This window comes from Strix aluco, chromosome 1 (genome assembly GCF_031877795.1).
Source record: "Strix aluco isolate bStrAlu1 chromosome 1, bStrAlu1.hap1, whole genome shotgun sequence".
NCBI classification, from domain to species: Eukaryota; Metazoa; Chordata; class Aves; order Strigiformes; family Strigidae; genus Strix; species Strix aluco.
Genome location: NC_133931.1, coordinates 52419204 through 52438607, shown reverse-complemented (window position 1 = coordinate 52438607; position 19404 = coordinate 52419204). Strand labels below are relative to the sequence as shown.

The 19404-nt window shown below is 42.7% G+C and overlaps 1 protein-coding gene across 2 annotated transcripts in view; it reads left to right on the top strand.

Annotated features, from left to right (window-relative positions):
• The first annotated feature begins 332 nt into the window (after positions 1-332).
• The window catches only part of GREB1L (GREB1 like retinoic acid receptor coactivator), a 145753-nt gene continuing 126681 nt past the window's right edge, over positions 333-19404 (top strand). For both annotated transcript variants that reach the window (XM_074821019.1, XM_074821027.1), the window contains exon 1: positions 333-412. The gene's annotated coding sequence lies outside the window, so the exon portion shown is untranslated. The remainder of the gene's footprint in view (positions 413-19404) is intronic.

Below are 19404 nucleotides of genomic sequence, written 5' to 3'. Positions count from 1 at the left end.
TGGACGCGGACACCCCCCTTCCCAGCCCCGCCGTCCTGGGGCCTGGCCCGGGGAGGGGAGGCCGTTCCCCGGCGGGACACCCCCTCACCTGAGCACGGCTCCCCCGCGGCCGCCGCCCGCTCCCCTCGCCCGCCGCCCCCCCGACCCTTCTCCCTCCCCGCTGTCAGAGCAGGAGGGGCGGCACCTGCGGGTCCGCCCCATTCTCCTCCCCTCGCCTCCCCTCCCCTCCTCCCGCCGGAGAGAGAGAGACCGAGACCCGGAGGGAGACGGTGGCACCGGGCGGGACTGCCGAGCGCAGTTGCTCGGTGTGAGGGGAGGGGAGGGGGGAAATAAAAAAAATTAAAATTTAAAAAAAAAAAAGTGAGGGAGGGGTGGAAGGAGAGCGCTTCAACTTCTCTCTCCGCCCAGCAAGGTAAGGCAGCGGCGAGGGGCGCGGGGCTGTACTTCTCCGTCTCGCCGGTTTCTGGGGAGGGCACAAAGGTAGCGGCCCGGGGCGGCGGCGGGGCGGCACCGGCGCCCCGCTCCGCTCCGCTCCGCTTGCTGGGTCGCGCTGGGTGTCACTCGCCCCGTGGAGCGCGGCAGCACCGGGGGCGGCGGCGGGGCACTGCGGGCTGCCAGCGGCGCGGCCGGTGTCACTGGCGGGCCGCCGGTGCCCTCCCCCGGGTGGGCTCCCAGCCCTTTGTTACCGTCGGTTTGGACCGGGGCGGGGGGGGAGTGACCCCGCGCCGACGGGACAAGGCGGGGGCGGGCGAGCCGTGGCCGGGCGGCTGCGGGAGCAAAGCAGCCCCTGTGGGCGGGCGGGCGGCAAGCAGCGAAGCCCCGGGGAGTCGGGGGGGAAGCGGGCGGGGGGTGCAGGTGGTTCTGCCGGAGAGCGGGCGGGCGGGCGGCGAGCTCCCCCGGCCCGCGGTGCCATGCGGGCGGCCGCCGGCAGGGGGCTCGGCTGCCTCGCCCTCCGCGCCCGGGGGGCGGCTGCGCCTGGGAGGGGGGCGGCCCGGAGGGGGGGGCTGGGGGTTGTTTTTTGGCGGCGGGGGGATATTTCTGGACGTGTTGGAGGCAGGTTTTGAGGAGGGGAGGACGGGACGGCAGGTCTCCTTCCCGCGGGGAGGGGGGTGTGTGTGGGGTCTGTCAGTGTCGCGGAGGTGCCCGCCGGGGACGGGGCAGTAACGGTGGCGGGCTGCCGTCGCGGGCCCTGCCGCCGGCGGCCCTTCGGGTTCTCCCTTCACGGCGGTGACGGCCGGTCGGCACGGCTTGGGTGCTGTTGGGGAGTAAAGGGCGAGGGGGAAAGAACCGGCTCCGACGGCCCCAGCGCCGGGTCTCCGCGGCGGTGACAGCGGCGTGAGGGGCCGCCCCGCCGCCTTCGGCAGCGGCGAGGTGCCGCCGGCAGCCGGCCCTGCCCGCCCCAGCGCTGCCCCGGCTCTCCTGAGATCGCCCCGAAGGATGTAAACTTTGTTTAAATCACAGGATTTCGGCCAACCCAGAGGGTGGGCCAAGGGTTGCTGTTTGTTTAGGCCTCCAGCATGCAAATATTTATCCATATTCAGAAATTTAAGAATTATCAACCGTCAGATGTGTTTGAAGTGCAGTAGACTTTTTTTAAGTTACCTGGTGGAAAAAATATTTCCCACGTCTACTGCTTGTCAGTATGTTTGCTTTAAATACCCTGAAGATACGACTTTTTTTTACGTATTTCCATGTGGCTTTCTTTGAATTGGCGACTCATGACTTTTCCACTGAAGGATATTTCAAGTATTATTGAAATAATATTTCATATTCTTCATACTTCATTGATACCTTGTTACAAAGAACTTTTTAAAAGATTGAAATAAAAGGCTGCTGAAGAAGAAAGTGCTGTCTTTTATTTCCTGACTAGGAATAACTGAATTATATTTTTTTTTTTCCCAGTTATTACTGTTGTTTAGAGCTGAGAGTGAAGTGAGTAGGTGCGTATTTCAGTTGCGGATATAATATATCTGACCTCTGAGAGGACAACTAAAGCTTTCTGCACTTCTAAGTACTGTTACGCACACTTTAGTTTAGTTTTTGTTAAGGGATATGCCCTGTAAAGAAAAACAAGGATGGGTCTTCTATTAATTGAAAAGCTTATTACATATGCACTAGTGGGATTAAAAAAAAATTCTTTGGAAAAATTAAACTTTATCTTGAAGAATTTGCTTATGAGCTGGTGGATTAACTTTCTAAATACCTCTTTGTAAAGGAATAAGGATTGTGTGAGGATTCTCAGAGCTGTTGAGAAATGTTTATTTATTCCTCGTTTTAATACTGGTGGATTTTGAATGTATGCGTACTTCTTCTCATGCATACTCAAGTATTTCCAAGAAAATGCTCCAGAAAATCAATTAATAACGTTCAATATGTGCCTACGTGTTTAAAGGGTTGGGCTCCCAACCCTGAAGGTTTAATTATGCATCTGTTAATACAGATAACAAATACAGTGTATGTTTCTGTTTATTACTGGTAGTGTTTGTGCAAAACAAGTTTTTTGGCTAAGGTGTTTAACAGAAAAAGAATTTATTTATAAAAACCAATATGTATGTACCAGGAATTTTTATTGGTTGGGTTTGGCTGGAGAAATCAGAAATGGTGATCAGGATCAGAATCAGAAAGAATGATCATTTTTTGGTAAGGCAGTTTTTAAGCCCAGGATGTAATACTAGAGGAAATAAGCCATAATAGGCAACTTGATTACTGAGCTTTTACTGGGATAATTAAAATATGTGAAGTTTCTTAAGATCTCATGAGGACATCACAGATGAAAGGAGGGGTGATCTGAGTGTGTGAAAAGTTTGACTAGAATTCAAAAAAGCACATTTGGTTCAAGGTCTTCTTAAACACATAACTATTGGCATTGATATTTGGCGGTTCAACAAGTCATGTCCAAAGTATTTTGCAGACACAAGGAAGAAGAAAACTTGGTAGTGTAACTTAGGACTCTAATTAGTTGCTATGAGATATAGGGAATGAAACTATTTTTTAAGGCAAATCTGGAAAAATCTATGTATTATGAGGCTGTTCATTCAGTGTAAAACTAGACTCAGTATATCGTCAAAATTATACTCTAGGAAATCTTATTAAGGATAGATAAAAGATTGAATGCATTTCTCTATAATTTTCAGTGTTTCTAGGAAATTTCAAGTGGGCATAGAACTGTAAGGATTTTACTTTCAGTGGTGTAACCTTTTGCAGTATCTTTCATATTAAGCATTTTAGAGTGGTTTTTAAAAGTGCTTTTATGCTTTGTATGGTTCTGTACCATATGTTTTGTATTTAATTCTTTGAATGACCACTGAAGTGCAGCCAACTTTGGGTGAATGTGGCAACTGTTAACTAGCGCTTAGCAACAGTGCACAATAATCAAGACGGGAAGTGAAGAAGAATACCATGTCTAATTGAAACTACAGGGGGCATTTAGGTAGGTAGGATGTAATTAACAAAACCTGGAGCTTGGACATGATATTAAGGCATTGCATCTTTACTCTTGTAAAAAAGGATTGTGAAATCATTAATGTAAACAACACTTCAGATTTTTGGTTTTATACCGCAGACAGCCTCTTGGAGACATACATGTTTTGCGTATTCTTGCATGATCATTTCTCGCACATAATGCAGAAGACACATTTTCCTTTGCTTCTAAAATGGAATCGCAAGAAGGGGGATTGTTGAGAAGACCGACTAATGAAGGAGTAATAAGCCTTGACATTTTGACAATGATGTCTTTTAGAGAATTAGTCTTGCGAACTAGAGTTCATTAGACTTAGGAAGTGATTAAGGTATTTCTAATATTCTGAAACAGATTACAGTGGCAGTCATAAAACAACACAAAATTTTTACAATTAATGTGTTGTTATTTTCTCTAACATTGACTTTCCTCAAATCCTGTCTTGTCATGACATTCCTTAAAGTGGTATGAAAAGTGTTGCTTGTAAGAATATTTGTTCTAAACATTGTTGCCTAATATAGTTTCTGTTTCATTTTTTAAAAATTCCATACCTGATCATTTTGTTTCGTGCTGTATTCTATGTGGAGATACATTAATGGACCAATTTTATGTCTTGTATATCCCAAACACATCTTGTTTCTAAGAACTCTGAAAATATTCTCATATAATAAGGAGAAAACTAGTAAATTAATTTTCAGTGAGTCATTGCAGAGTTCATCTTCAACTCTGAGCATGGCTAGTATAGCCCCTGTTAATGGATTTGAACTTGCAGGTAGGTGGTGAAGATGACCCAAAAACAAGGAGCCATGCTGTGAAGGTGCTTACAGTGGTTTTTTTATAATCCAAAAGAAAAAAACACAGAATATCTGTTGGAAGAACTTGTGGATGACAGAAATTTGAAACAGTGTTTATTCACAATGAGAACAGCCAGATTTTGTACACTGTTGTTGGCTTGGAAGTATCAAATAAAAGTATGGAGTTCCTTAGAGAAATGACAGGCTGGATCAATGGGCTGAGGCCAACTGTATGAGGTTCAACAAGGCTGAGTGCTGGGTCCTGCACTTGGGTCACAACAACCCCATGCAACGCTACACACGTGGGGAAGAGCGGCTGGAAGGCTGCGCGGTGGAAAAGGAGCTGGAAGTGTTGGTCAACAGCCGGCTGAACATGAGCCAGCAGTGTGCCCAGGTGGCCAAGAAGGCCAATAGCATCCTGCCTTGTATCAGAAATAGTGTGGCCAGCAGGGACAGGGAAGTGATCTTATCCCTGTACTCGGCACTGGTGAGGCTGCAACTCGATTACTGTGTTCAGTTTTGGGCCCCTCACTACAAGAAAGACATTGAGGTGCTGGAGCATGTCTGAAGAAGGGCAACGAAGCTGGTGAAGGGTCTAGAGCACAATTCTTACGAGGGGTGGCTAAGGGAACTGGGGTTGTTTAGCCTAGAGAAAGGGAGGCAGGCTCAGGGGAGACCTTACCGTTCTCTACAGCTACCTGAAAGGAGGTTGTAATGAGGTGGGTGTTGGTCTCTTCTCTCAAATAACAAGCAATAGGATAAGAAGAAACAGCCTCAAATTGTGCTGGAGGGGGTTTAGATTAGATATTAGGAAAAATTTCTTCACTGAAAGGGTTATCAAGCATTGGAACATGCTGCCCAAGGAAGTGGTTGAGTCACCACCCTGGAGATATTTAAGAGACGTGTAGACACCATGCTTGGGGATGTGGTTTAGTGGCGTACTTGGTAGTGTTAGGTTTATGGTTGGACTCGATGATCTTAATGGTCTTTTGCAACCTAAATGATTCTATGACGCTAAAATGTAATTATTTTTGTTCTGGGTGACTCCTGAAGCTGTGTCAGCTGGTTTCTGTTGTCTTACTCTGTCACACAGTAATGTCACAGCTTCTGTGAAATTCTTTTGGGACATGAGAGGCCACAGAGAATTGTGTAAATGACTACTTTCATTGAAATTATTTAATGTAATTCTCACTGAGTTAGCATTTTAAGTTCCATGGCACTTCAGAGATTTAACAAAAAACCCCACATATACCTGATCTGAAGATCTTACAGCATGTATTGTCAAATGCTTTTGTTAATTTATGTTTAATTTTGTTTATTGCATTAGTTATACTACCGTAACTAATAAAATGTTCATAAAATATAAAAGATGGGAGGAACTGTGTGTTGTAACATAAAATCCTCAGAAGAGTAAGATGGTAGGGAGCAGCGTGTCAGTATGACAAGATCTGATAGAAACCTTCAATTAATATTCCCCATGTAAGGCTTTAGCGAGGTTATTCTGAGGTAGTTTTTCAAATTGATGGAGCTATGAACAGCAAAACAGTGTGGGCAGACTTAAGATACTGTTACTTAAGAGATTACCAGACATCTGTTGTAGTGGTTCCATCAACACGCCTGGAGTGACTAGTTTTATAAAATGCTATGCAAAGATTCTCCTGTTCTCTGTCTTCTATCTCCATCATAGTCTGTAATTAGCTTTTTTCAAGACTGTTGGCATGATCTGAGCAGAGCACTTTGAGGCAAGTGAAGAAGTTAGTGTGGTTTTTTCTTTTTTAAATGAAGACTTGTCTGTACATCTCACCAAAATTAATAGGACTTCCCTGGAACGTGCAGTGTGAAGTTGTTAAGGTTAAATGGCGGACTATTTTAAATGGATGTATTTAGGGTGGCAAATGCAATTGAACATTTTGCTAGTACCTCTGTCTTTTTTCACTGAATTCTGCTGCATCTCCCTCCACAGCACCAGTTTCTCTGTTGAATGGAGTGTACACCACCAGAATTTCAGAGAAATAAGCAGCCTTCTTTGGAAGACAATTTAGGCTGCTGTTTTTCTCTAGAACCATACACCATTTAAAGTTGGCTTCATAAAGAAGAATTAGGGTGCAAATGAAACATTTTCCTTCTAACGTTTTACACATTTGAGAGATATTAGGCTTCCCCCCCTTTTATAAGGCTATCTCCAACTTTAAAATTTGCTTTCTTGTAGACTCTCGGATCTCTAGACATAAGGAAACCTAAGAAGACCTTATCTGGGGGTTTGAGAGGTAAATTATGCTTTTAATTTGGTGGAATTCCCCCCCCCCCCCCCCCCAATCCCTTAATTCCAGCTGTCTAAAGACAAAGATGGTTCATATGCAATTTTAATGCCAATGCTCAGTGAGACTATGTATACTCTGAGTTGTACGGTCCCTTCCTTGTTGTGTTATATCAGTCAAGAGTAATTAGTAGAGTGTTTGGAAATTATGTGCCTGATCCTCCACAGTCTTCCTAGGAAAGAGGAAATCACCACTTTTTAAAAACTGAAATGTGGCACAGCATCCTTGGCTTAGTGAGATCTGAGTTCTTTGGAGCTTCCTCCATTGTACCCACTTCAGAGAGATGTTGTAGTGGTAAGGAAGAGCAATTCCCAATAGCTGAGTTCAGCTGATTCCAATGCTGCAAGGAACCTGGGCAAGTACCTCTTTACATTGGACTCACTGGTGAAATAGGGATGTTCACAGCAGAGTTTTATAAGCATTACTGTTGCCTACCCATGTTACTGATGTCTCAGGATGAAGAGCATATGTGACAAAACCTTGTCTTGATGGCTGTCAGTTTGGGATTTGCAGAGAGCCAAGTGCTCTATTCCCTTCCACTGCTGGTATAGTACTTTGTTGCTTTTAGTTCTCTGCTTACTATCTCCTTGGTGATAAGGTGTTGGTTGTAATATGGTGTTTCACAGTGTACGATTGCTTCTCAGTCTTGTTATTCGGGAGATCATGCCATTTCCTTTTACTGCTTTTGTTCCTGCCTCACTGACCATCTCCCTCTGGTTTGTCAGGAAGCGCCCCAAATTCTGTGTGCCTTTAGAGCCTTAGGTGGCTTTATTCTCCTGTCCTTTCACACTTTCAGTCCAGTTTGAGGACAGCTGTTTCATAAAGGAATCTTAATCTTGTAATTTCTTTAAACCACTTATACAGAATAAAATTCTTAGTGCAACTAGGTGATTCCTTTGAGAAGACTGGGAATTAGGTCTTGATTTTTACAGCTACAATACCCTTCACTGCATCAAGAAAAGGGAAACAGCTTCCTGACAGTTGTGTATGTGACACTTAAGAACGTGGTGGTTTCCTGGTCTTGTAAAATGCTTTCAAAAATTTATTTGTATAGATGAAATGTTAAGACATTGTTGCTACTCTTTTTAATCTTAATCTCTTAGAGGGAAGATTCTGGCTGTGAGAACAATAAGAAATTAGGTGGATTAGTTAAGTGATGGTACGAGCTCACAGTGGAGCAATTTTGAAGAAAACCTAAGCATAGGGGAGGAAAAGGGCAAAGCCATCCAAGAAGACTTTAAGGACTTGGATAGAGGCACACAGAACTACTGACAGGGTATTTTAAAGCAGAAGTTCAGAGAGAAAAATATGCATATCCTCACGGTCCTGATCGCAGCAGTTTCAGTAAATTTTGAAGATTAGCTCTTGCCAAATTTTTGGGGGATTAGGAGAGTCAGCTCTCAGTTTCCAAGCCTCCCCAAGAAGGGTAAGATGACTTACCTGCCGGATTATTTCACCTTCTTTCTCCAGGTCCACAATCATGATTTTAGCAGATGTGGAAGGCAAGCTGGATTTCAAGGGCATCAGGATTAATGCTGTTGCAAGCTTTTGTTTCAAGAGCTATGGAATCTTTCCTATGAAACAGCAGGACATCTAAACAGAAAGAATTTTTTGTTTTTAGCACAAACTTAGTAATATCCTTCTTTCTTACTACATGCCTGAGAGTGTTTTGGGTGCTTCATGGAAAATGCATAGGCAGTTGCCTCCTCTAGAAGTCCTCTAAGTTGTAGACTTGACAAACTAGAGAGAATAGTGTGTATGTGTGTGCATGTACATATATATATGTATGAAAGAGAGAGGGACATGAATTAGAAATGCTGGGGTCTAATATCATAATGGTCCAATGTCTTACTGGGTCATAGGATTCTTTAATGATTATTTGGCTGAGATGGCTTATACTGATCGGAACTCTAACATTGTGTTCACAGTTTGCCTTTATACGTGTGTGTGACTAGACCAGGAGTTCTTAGTGTGTAGTAGATGTGCCACTAGTAACGTTATTCAAAACAGTATGCCTCAGAAGCTCTTCAATAAAAGCTGTCACCAAAAAAACCACTTTAATTTTGAGCAGCAGATGTGACCTTGTGGCAGAAAAGCCTGAGGAGAAAAAAAAAAAAAAGGCATTCTTCTGGCTTCTCTCACTTATCATAATGAACAGTGTTTGCTTGCTGACTGTCCAGCATGGTGGTTTTATTGAGAGATGCCTTGTGCCTGGTGGCTGTGCAGATGGAGGCTTAATTTGCATCTGCAGCACAGCTGGCTGGCTTTCTGTCAAGCTTGGCTTTGGGGTGATTCCAGTTGTGATGTGAATTTGGTGTAGAAAGAGGGAGGCTGTGCTTGTGATAGGGGTTAAGCACCCTCCTACACAGTGTAGTGTAGGTTTTCAGCTCCATTTGCTGTCACTGTAGTAAATCCATTTCTGATCATGTGCTAAAGCCAGGCAGATTAACTGCTGAGTTGAACTTGTGAAGTTACATGTGTGTGTTGCCAGAGTTCCTCCTGCTGAAAAAGGCAAATCTATATAACCTGTAGGTTCAGAACAGTTGAAAATTCATCCTAACATTGTTGTCTGATTAAAGGCAAAAAAAGGTTTGCTTCTGATCACCACGGTTGAAGAATTCTGTCCCAGCAGTGTAATAAATGAGAATCAGATCTGGGACGTACTTTCAGTAAAAGACAGTATTCTTCCAGATGCTTTTTAATTGAATTGTCCTGTGAAAATGGGCTCAACTTTGAATTCAGTAACATGCAGTTCAGGGTCTTAAGGCTGAAAAAGAGAGAGGAATGCAGCAGATGCTGCATAGTTTTGATATTTCTGATGTCTGATGATACTGATATCTTAAGCTTGTGTTCTCTATTCTGATTCAGTATATAAACAAGTACAACATGAACCTCAATGTATAACCTTGACCCATGACTGGATCTTTGCTTTGTAATTCATTAGTAGTTTGTTCAAATTGCAAAAACTGCACATTAGGAAACAGATAAAGTATTTGCTTCAATAAAACATTTAGTTTTCTTTGAGAAAAACTGTATTTTCTGCCTTGGACTTTTGAAGAAACAGACCTTCAGTTCTTGTTTCAGTGTAGTCTAGCTGAGAATTACTGAAAACCTCACATTTAAATTTGACACATTATTAAGTCAAAACTGTTGATGCAGATCAGCCATGAACCAAAATACATCAGAACAGTGTTTTATTTTCATAGGATTTCCAGTATGGCCCTGCCTTGAGTGTGAGGCTGGACTGCTTGACCTTCAGAAGTCCCTTCCAACCTGAATTATTCTGTGATTCTGTTGTTTGTTGTAAACTGGGGTAGTACAAAAACTGTAAAACTAGGTAGTATTTACCTATCAGTAAGATACAGCTTCCTGAAACAATTCATCTGGCTCAAGGGCTTTGCAAACATACTCAAGGAATAGGCTACTGTCAGCATGAACTGTTTTGGTAACCTGCTTTCCACTGTCTTCTTTCTGTCCATTCTTCTGCTGTGTGCTAGGTGTGCTTTCCGTATCTCCTCAGAAATACGTGCTGATTGCATATGCAGTCACGCACATCAGTGGAGAGACACAGTGAGTTCTGTTACTGGCAGCTGTCTGCAGGTCTTGTCATGTTACTGGGTGGGAACCCAGAAATGGTCTGGTGATTGAGGCATCACTGGGCATGTGTTAATAGGAAGGCTGCAAAGCTTGAGTGACTCCATAAGAGGTTGTTTGGTCTGTCTGGGATGGAAGATTGAGCATCAAAGGGTAATGATACCTGATGGATTGACATTGGTGCATTGTCTAAAATAAGTCTTGCTAGTTTAATGTTTAAACATTTTACGCTAAGGAGACTTAAAATAAGCCCAGTAATTTTAAACCTTCTTCAGGACTAAAATAAAGCATGCATAAAAAGGAGATATTTGTTTATGTTATTTCAATCAATCACTTCTACTCATTATTTTGTTAACTGGTGTAGTTTGGGAACTGCTGTTCTCAATTGTGCACCTTTCTGATAACTGAGTTCTATGTGTGTCTGTATGTTTTATTTATTTATTATGTTACTATTATGCAGCAATGTGTGCTTGCATCCCAGAAAGCCAACTGTATCCTGGGCTGCATCAGGAGAAATGTGACCAGCAGGTCGAGGAAGGTGATTCTCCCCCTCTACACTGCTCTCATGAGACCCCACCTGGAGTTCTGTGTCCAGCTCTGGGGCTCCCAGCATAACAAAGACATGGACCTGTTGCAGTGGGTCCAGAGGAGGCCACGAAGATGATCAGAGGGCTGGAGCACCTCCCCTATAAGGACAGGCTGAGAGAGTTGTGGTTGTTCAGCCTGGAGAAGAGAAGGCTCCAGGGAGACCTTATAGTGGCCTTCCAGTACCTTTTAAAGGGGGCCTACAGGAAAGATGGGGAGGGACTCTTTTAGTGGGGCCTGTTGTGAAAGAAGAATGGGTAATGGTTTTAAACTGAAAGAGGGTAAATTTAGATTAGATATTAGGAAGAAATTCTTCACTATGAGGGTGGTGAGGCACCGGAACAGGTCGCCCAGAGAAGCTGCGGCTGCCCCCTCCCTGGCAGTGTTCAAGGCCAGGTTGGACGGGGCTTTGAGCAACCTGGTCTAGTGGAAGGTGTCCCTGCCCATGGCAGGGGGTTGGAACTAGATGATCTTTAAGGTCCCTTCCAACCCAAACCATTCTGTGATTCTATGATTATATGATTTTTCTGCACAAACTGATTCTTGTGTGATGATTCAGTATGTAGGCTGCATATATTAGAGCTGCCATATTCTAGTTGAACGTAATCCATATGTAGAGGAAAAAGAGCCAAGTGTGGGAAGAAGAGGGTTGTGCTTTTTAGTTCCAATTATGGAAAGAGGAATAGAGGCTGGATGACAACATACCTTTTCCTGCTCCAAATGATTATGAGTAAACTGTGGGAAGTTGATGTTTTATAAAGAACACAGCAAGGGGGAAAGAAGAACTAGAAATTGGCAACTAGAGATTGAATGTTCTTGGAGAAACTCAGTTTTAGGAGGAAGTTGACTGGCAAGTTAACAAGGGCTAGAGAGCAGAACTGCTTTATGATTCATAACTAATCCTTTGCCCCAAGGACAGAAAATTAGTGTTTTCGAGGCCATATCCTTGGAAGGAGGCTGGCCTCAGAACGAATTCATTAAAACAATTCTGTCCTCCCTGTTCTAAAGTGCAGTTCATGCTGAGAGGAACCAATAAATTTCTCATTAAAAAATGCTTGTTGAAAATGAGTTCTATTCTGTGTGTTGTCACAGTGCCTTTCTGATCTGGAATAAATCACATAAACTGTGTTATTTTCAGCCAGTGTGCAGAGATAAGAGAATACACCAGTGAATCTTCCTGTGTCTGTACTGCCATTATGTGTGCCAGGAAAAATAATCCCAAACTATAGCGAGAAAAGAGTTTAAGAGCAATGACCTCTTTTGAAATGGGTTGATGTCAAACTGGTGAGTAAACAGTTAAATGCAATGTCACCATATAGTCATATGAAGGATAATATTCACATTATGTTTTTCTTTGTTTTAGAAATGAGGCTTGCAGTGATCTACCTGCAGTCATTACTGGCTTACCTATCCCTGATGTTTTGTAATTCCTTCTCTGTTCCTACAGTTAGACTTATTTTTACTTAACAGAGCATTTAACTGATCACTGTTCTTCATGATTCTATTTCTCTTCTCATCCTTTATTGGAGAGAAGCACTATTATGATTTTGATACTCCATTGATCTTTGGGTTCCACTTCTACTGCTACTGAATAACTTGCTGTTGAGAAAACATGGTTTTGTAACTTTAGCTTAGGCTTAGTACATCTGACCAGAGCAGGTCAGAGGTAAGTGAGGAATGTTCTTGTATTCTGAACGTGGCAAATTGCTATTATGTTCCATGCCAAAAAAGATGGGGATTTGTTTGGGTCATTTACGGATAAACGCTTTATTTTGCTGGAGAATGGCTTAGTTCAACGTAAAGAGACAAGTTAATAGATTGAGTTAGAAGACCTAGAGTTCTAAACTAGCAGTTTGAGAGCTGGAGAATCCAAAGGAAATCTGTTACGAAAAAGATACCGGAAAGTAGGCTGCTCAGACCTCACTTAATAAAGTCATAGAGTTATTGAGGGAGATTTGAGATAAACTTGCATCCTTTTACATTTTGACCAAAAAACATGCAGTGTGTCTGGGGATTCCACCTTGACCAAGGAATACGGAAGATTTTTTAATCCCCGGACAAAAGGACGATGGCAGAGTGGTGTAAAGGACATACATTTGTGAATGTAAGAGAAAAAGCCTCTTCTAAAACTATGATAAATGCTTATGTGAAACTACAATGCAGGGGTTTTTTCCCATGTGATGGATTATGTACTACCATGTAGAGGGTATGGGGCTTCTGTTGCCATGGTGTATTTCACACCATTTACACTGATGTTCAAAAGAAACAAAACCATCACAGTCTATCATTCATTTAATATGCTGTAGCCAAATTACTAACATGTATTAGAGAAAAATTGACATTTTGTCATGCCTTATTTAGGCAAATTCTGAGTGTCTTAGAAAAACAGGTATATCTGTTCCTGAATAACTCTGGGATAACTATCATTGCCTAATCAGAGAGACTAGTTTCAGTAAAGAACTGGATTTCAGCTACAGTTCTCTCTCACTAAGCTGTGAAGAGGCACGGAAAGAGATCTGTAAAAATGTTGATGTTGGCCATGAATTTACATTGATACCAACTTGCTTTAATTTCAATGCTACAGCGTGGACTTGGGTCTGTAGAAGATCTGGTTTTACTTCCAAATTCTGCCACTGAGTGAAGTAACATGGCTTCTCCGCACCTCAGTTTCCCTGTCTCTAAAACAAGGCAGTGGTCTGGGAGTTTTTTGAGCACTATATTACAGTAATGATTAGCTGTTACGGTCTTCTGTGGCTGACCCTAGAGGGTCCTTAGTTCAAGTCTCCTGTCAGGACCTTGGACTGCTGAGCTTCATGCTTCTGTCAGTAAGCTTTAGACACAGTAGACCAAAGTGTGTTCTTGGCATACATACAAACAGTTATTAATTCGGCTTTTGTGTTTAAACCTTCTGTTTGATTTCAGTTAACTTAATTTTAATTAACTGAATTGCAGCGTCTCAGTCTACGGTTTCCCTGCGAGATCCGGTTGCCATGTGTGGAGAGCCGAGGCAGCGTCTCCACTGAGATGGCTTTGTGGTGAAATGGATTCGAAAGTCCAAGGCCCTTTGCCTGCGAAGCAGCCTGAGGCTGCGGCTCTGCTTACCCACCGTAGTGGTGCTAACTGGTGTCTGCATTGGTATTAAAGGAGTATGTGAAATACCCAGTGAAAATAGGCTAGGCTGTGTCTCGCAGAAGGTCTTCAGCTGGCTAAAGCAAGCGGTAGTTGAAGAGGGAGTAAATAAAGCATTTGCAGGCCACATGCTGTCACAACCTTTCCCCTCCCCCATACCCCCTCTCTTTTTTTTTTTGCCATATGTTTTAGTAGTCGTAAGTATGTGTCAGTAGTAATCCAGGCTCTGCGCTTTTAAAGGATGATTACCCAGTTTGTTGCTGAAGTGAGACTTTTTCTTCCCCATTTAATTTTTGTGAGGGTCATAATTGTAAACCTTTTTTTTTTCTTTTTTTAAAATTTTATTGCAGATTACTCATTGTATGGCTAAATTTAACTACATCTCTTTTTGCGGCTTGCTGGCCTGTTAGCAGTTTGTATGATAGGGAGTCAAACAAACCGGTTTGTTCTCTGGATGCTAATCTGAATTTCAGAGCTGCTGTCCTTTACCCCCTGGCTCTCTGCTCCCCTCCCCCTCCTCCCTCCTCTCCACAAACAGCCACATCGGGTCTCTTTCTGCCCCCCCCCCCCCCCCCCCCCTTCTTTCCTCCCCTGGCCCAGCAGAAAAGTAAATGTTGATTATCTTTTCCAACTCACCTCATACCCCAAGTAGCTGATTTCACTTAGGGTGGTTGATGTACTAGGGAATTAATGCTCCAAAAAGTCAAATGGTTTGAAAATCTGCTGGTCTGTATGTCGTGTTAAAGATACTGTAGTGCTTTTTGGGGATTAAATTTTATGGATTTTTATGAGTTAAAGCAGTACAGGGTTTTATGAGGACTTTCAAAAAAAGGTTACCCCTTTTGTTAGGGTGTGATCAGGATCATGTCAATTTTATATAAAATAGTCATCAGGAATTCTCAGGGGAGTAATTTCTCAGGTCTCCAGTGAACCTTGGCTGAACATGGAGGGGTTACTAACTAGCATTGGACCCCTGCTTGTATCCCACCTTCATGGTAGCTCTCATAGCATGATTACAGTTAGCTACCTTCTTGCCTAAAAAAAGGAGAAGTGGCTAGTGGGCATGCAGAAATGTGTTGTCATAGCACGGAATAAACCCTCGTACCTGTTATTTAGAAAATAAACAAACCCACAGACATACCGCCCTAGTAGATTGAAATGTATGAATGTCAGGGAGGAGGGGAATAACACGTAGGAAAAGATTTATGCCTTCCTTTGGGCTGTTGCTTGGTAACAGAAAATGCCTCTTAAGCCTATTTTTGGAGAGGGGAGGGGTGAAACTTGATTCAGTGACCATCTGTCCTGAGCTGCTTGATTTCCTGTTGAGCTCTCTTTTGTTTCTGTCAAACAATTGATTGTTACCCTTTACGGATAAGAATACTGTTGGTGACATTGCCCTGAATCAGCAGGTTGGCTTGTGACAAGCACAAAACAGACCTATTAATTTTTTTTTTAATGTTTAAGGGGTTTTGGTTCTTCCAAGGCCACTAACTGTGGTTTTGCTGGGGTTTATTTATCCGTTGTGGTTTTGTTTTGGTTTTTTTCTTGTTGGGAAATGCCCATCAGTACAGTAGGCAAGTGAAATAAATGCTGTTGAAACATTTTTTAAAGAGGATGTAATAATGCCCTTTTTTAAAGTCTGAAATCATTGGGAAAAAGCAGCCATGGTTTTGGGCCCATTAAGCCTTTTGGCAGTGGGGGGGGAGCAGAAGTTAATTGAAGAAATCCCCACTGTTTCTGTGAAAACAAAACCCAGATTCCTAATTGCAAATGAAATATTTGCTATTGTTCTTGCTTAATTGTCAGAAAATCATTCTCTGTTTGAGTACCTCCTGATGTTTGCTTAGTAGTAGGGTGCTGGATAGATTTGAACTCCGATTAGATTATTTTTAAGTCATCTGCTTTATTTATATTGGAGAAGCCTGTATTTTTCCTTTAGGTTTATGCATGCAGGGTACAAGGTGCATGCACATGCAAATATGTGCATGTCCTCTGTGGCTGCCATTATTTGTTGAGCGATCCAATACTTTTTCCTTCCCTACCCTGAATTTCAGCATTCAGAAAAGAGGTTCATAGTTCCAGGTATCTGCTGAAGAAGAAGTAAGGCATGAATGTCAAGGAGACAGGTAGAATCTGCAAAAAGAGAGTGAAGTTCCTCAGTGCAATAGGAGAATGATAGTTGCTGTCACTTCCTTCAGTCAGTGAAACTCTTTCCCAGAGTATTTCCATGATGCTGTGTTACAGAGGAAGGCGAGAATGAAAGAGCTTCTGTAAAAATGTCTTGGCATCTTACAGGTCTTTGCTTATTTGAGTTTAGCCTATTTATCACTCAGCAGATGAAATTTGGAGGTAATTCCCAAAAGTCACTTCACAGAGTGGAAGGTGTTAGAAAAGTTGATTTCCTTTTCTCTTCTACGTTTCCCACATCCTCTCCAGGTTGCTCTCCACAGGTAGAAGAGCTGTCGTCTGCAGCTTTTCAACATGGTCCTGGATGTATGTTGGATTCAGCTCTTTTTGAAGCTGATGGCAAGGTGCCTACTGAACACTGATTTAGTGGATGTTGGGTCGGGCGTACTTGTGAGATTTCCTTACTTTCTTTTTAAAGTTGCATGTGGGAATTAAATCTGTGATTTGGCTTATTAAGGAAGGTTCATACGAAACCACGTGAATAAGCCTGTGTGACAGCACTGTGGCTTGCTGGTCAGTTAGCCCTTGCATCCTCCTTGTTGGTTACCTGTTTCCTCACCCCACCCTCAGCCTTTCCCCCTGTTTTGCTGCTGTTTGTTTGATGTATGCTGGGATCTGGCAGAGGAACTGATCCACTTGAAAAGCAACTTCTTTTTCCAGGTTACTTTTTAGATGGATCGTTCCTTGATCCAGTTTACCACTGAGTGACATATCAAGCTTGGCCAGTGCAGTAGAACACATGGGGGTGGAAGTGATCAGTACTGAGTAGAATCTTTTTTTTTTTTTCCCCAGCCATTAATGCCAAATATACTGTGAGGTGTTTTTAAACATGAATCCTCTGCTAGGTAGAGAAATCCTACTTTGGGATTAGTTTGGAAATTTTGTAAACTGGACAGGTGTGCAGACATCACTTCTGTAAATTTAATTGAACATGCGTATGTGCTGCTTTTTGCCCTTCTTTTGGTAGAAAGCGATAGGTACCACCAACATGCCTTTAAGGTATTTTCAGTCTGTCCTGAAATTACACTATCAAAAAACATTTGTAGAACTAGTGCCAGCTAGGTTGCTGTTTGGGGGCCAGGGAGTGTAAACTTGGCAGTGAAGGAACTGTTCTCAACTGGTTTGAGAACTAATTCAATTTTTTTCTGCCTGCAGAACTGAATTTCTGTGAGGGGAAAAAAAATTTAAGAACTTGCCAGTTTTATTTCAGGCTTGAAAAGCCTGTTCTGGATATTTGGAACACAGTTTTGTGTCTTGTATAGAGAAACTGATGAGTGGTTGTTTTGATCCAGATTTTCGCTGTTCTCTTAAAAGAGCGTTACTAGGCTGTATAGCTCAAATTGTAGGGAACTGACAAAAAGTCCAGTTCTCTCTCTATCTGGGGTGAGCAGTTGAGTCCATGGCCTGTGCAGGTGACAGAGCAGTTAGAATAGAGGCCTGCAACTTGTCTTCGTGTTTTGTTGGGTTGTACTGCACTTCTCCCATTAAAACAGATCTGATGTGTCCTTTGTTCCTAGATAAAAGCAGCTACAGATCTGCCAGTCAGAAGGCCCAGCACCTGTGTCTTACCTTACATATGAGAGGGTAGTAATTCTAGAAAGGGAAGTAGGTAGAAGACTGGCATCTGCTTGCATTCACCTTCTCGTGTTGCTGTTGCAAGAATGGAATTATTTATGTATATTTTTTTTTTTTGCCTTCTTCTGAATGCAGTCAGCCAGAGTCTGAGCAATGCTATTCAATGTCAGGGTGTTCTGCAGGGGTTTTCTCTGGGGAGGGGGAACACAGAGGTAGGGTCATGATCAGCTGCTTTTCCATACTGGGTGAATTCATGTATGCTCCTCACGTATGTCATTGTTAAAATGCTCCTATTGCAGCTCTGACTCAGCCTCCATTTACAGAGCTGATAGTGGTGCTGTCCCTAATAAGAGTTTGAGAAACCTTCCTCTCCTATGATAAAAAGGCCTGTCTGTGGTTGCAGGAGAGAGTTCGGACACTGTAGCAATGACTTCCTGCTGTAAGAAGAAGAATGATGCTATCCTTTCCTCTCCAGCCCACACCCCCAACTCCAAAACCACATGCATCAAAGGTGAAAGTGCCAAGTTTCCTTTCTCCTTGGAAGATATGGCCATCAGTACCACTGACGGGCTTTCCAGAGAGGAAGCAACAAAACAAACGTTTTTAGGGAGCCTTTTATTTCCAACAAATGGCTTTCTGAAGCTACTAAGTTGAAGCTTAACTTTGGAAAGAAAAAAAACTATGTCCTCAATGGAGATACATGGCCAACTACTTCATAGTCCATCACAGCCCTTTTCTGTGTTAGAAGCTATTCCCCAGGTCAACACTCACCTTAAGAAGAGCTCCAGGCCTTGGGCATACTGGGCTGTGCTTATCCTCTAATCTTTGCTTTGCGTTGACTTGGCTAGTGACTGAGCTGCTCCACTTAGATCACTTCTGGCAGCTTTATTTATTTTTAACTCTGGAAGCGCGTTGCAGGAGAACAGTCATTATGATCAGTTCTGCTCTGTAGTCTTCTGGTCATCTAACATGCCTCTTGAGTGATAGCTGTGGGTGGTGGAACTTCTTAGTAGTTGGCAGCAGTCTCCATAAGAGATTGAAATTTCTGGGACCGCTTGTAACTCCTGCTTTAGCTGTTTTTTCATCTTTTACAGTGAGAGAGCGAGATCCATGGAGAAGCTTCACGGGAGTTAGGTGGAATCGACTGATTTAAGTTAACTTTGGTTGCATTTCTGCTTCTTCACAGTAGAGGCATTCCGGGTGTAGGTACTGCTTGGAGAGAATCTGCCTTCTTCCTTGCTTGGAGGAACATTTTCAAGGGCTGGCCAAGCAGTGACAAGCAAGTTGACTCTGCTCAGGGTGGCAGACGAGGCTACACCAGACCAGGCATAAACTGTGTGAAACCAGTCTAAAGGTATGAAGCAAGGTATGATAGATTAGAGGGAAGCTTTGAAAGAAATATAATTTCTGGTGATTTTTGTAAACTCATGCCTGGTTTTAATAATACCATTCTGAAAATGGTTTGTATGGTAAGGAAATTAATTTAAATAAGTATTTTAGGAAGGTAGTTTTTTGATTTCTCAAAACTTGTGGTTTCCTCTGATATTGGTTTCTCCTAAAAAATATTTTACAATTGTGCTTATTTTTCCTTGCTGCCTCAGAGAACTGAGTGACCAAAAAAAGGAGGGACTGATCAACCTGAAAACTGGACTTCTGAGGCCTAAGCTAATGTCTCAGAACTTTAGACGGCTTTCCTTCTGCACATGGCTGGATGAAATGTGCTCTTTTATAACCTGATGGCTCATGGCTGTTGTGGATGTACATA